Raw genomic sequence first — 1,279 nt, forward strand, 5'->3', positions numbered from 1 at the left:
AAAGCTAAACAAGCAGATTTTTAAGGCAAGCATGCACCTTTCTACACAAGCAGATTTCAACTCAAACGGAGCACCTTTTCACCCAAGCACAGTTTAACCCAAAACAAGCAGCTTTTAAAGCAAAGCAAGCAGAGCACCTTTTCATCCAAGCACTAACCCCAAACAAACAGCTTTTAAAATAAATTTTAAAATTTAAAACGGCAATACCAGGCAGTCTCAGGTCTCTCTCCCAGCTTTCTAACTGCTTGGACTAGCAAGGAAGCAGACAAGCAGCCTGTTCACTAACTGAAAGTTTGAATTTCCCCGCTTTCCCTGCCTTCCCCACATATTAGGTATGCTAATATCTGTGCACTGGAGGATTGTGGGAGGAACATCCAGCCCCTGATGGGGGTCCTGTGGGGCACCCCAAAACACTAAGTAGCTCTCTTGGCCTCTTTCGGGACTGGGGCTGTGCAGCCCTGTTCTGATCAGCAGGTGCAGCCGGGGGGGGGTCACCATGCCTTTGGGGGACAGGGCACAGAAAGGGGCAGGAAGTTCTGGGGCCATTCCAACTCATACCTGGCAGGGGAGATACCATTATTGTAAAAGTAGTTTTCCTAGGGTAAGGCTCATCTATTGCATTCTGGATGTGCTGACCCCTGTGATTTCCCCAAAAGTGGGAAAATCAACTGTCTAAGTGGGGGACTGTGTTTGTGGTTTCCCCTGGTCTTTCTAGAATTACTCTTTCCCCTTTGGTCCTTGGTTGTTTTCACTGCCTGCTGCCATAGGCCTGTTAGCCTTGCTGGTTTTCCAGGTGGGCTGCAGGAAGCAGATCCTGGAAAGCCAGCAGTGCAGAATGGTGAGGTCCAAACAGCAAGCAGTCTCTGGTGCCAGTTCAGAGGCCTCCCAGCATGGCAGTGGGAGGCTTCTGGGTGGTGGTGGCTGAACCCTTTTTTACTGTATTTGTTCCAGAAGACGCACATACTTCCCCCCCCCAAAGTGCGTCTTATGGAGCAAAAAATATGGCAACTATGCAAAAAAATAATTTTGAAAAACCTGTCATTTTCACAAGTACAAGAAATATGCATGCTACTGAGTGTATGAAAAAAAAATTCTTTACATCTTTGCCAATGAGAGAATAAAGTTTCAGTTCCTTTTCCTTGCCTATGAAGATGAAAGAAACTAATATTTAAATCTCGAATAGACAGACAGAAAAAGAATAGTAGCCCCCACTACTTTCATTCTCAATGGACTGCCTTCCCTAGCTCTAGTTGTAACTTTATAGTCTACCTAACATGTT

The 1,279-nt window shown here is 45.7% G+C and overlaps 1 pseudogene; it reads left to right on the forward strand.

The window, feature by feature from the left end:
* The first annotated feature begins 550 nt into the window (after positions 1-550).
* Positions 551-705, forward strand: LOC140707099 (U1 spliceosomal RNA; annotated as a pseudogene).
* The last annotated feature ends 574 nt before the right edge of the window (positions 706-1,279 follow it).

This window comes from Pogona vitticeps, chromosome 4, assembly GCF_051106095.1.
Source record: "Pogona vitticeps strain Pit_001003342236 chromosome 4, PviZW2.1, whole genome shotgun sequence".
NCBI lineage: Eukaryota > Metazoa > Chordata > Lepidosauria > Squamata > Agamidae > Pogona > Pogona vitticeps.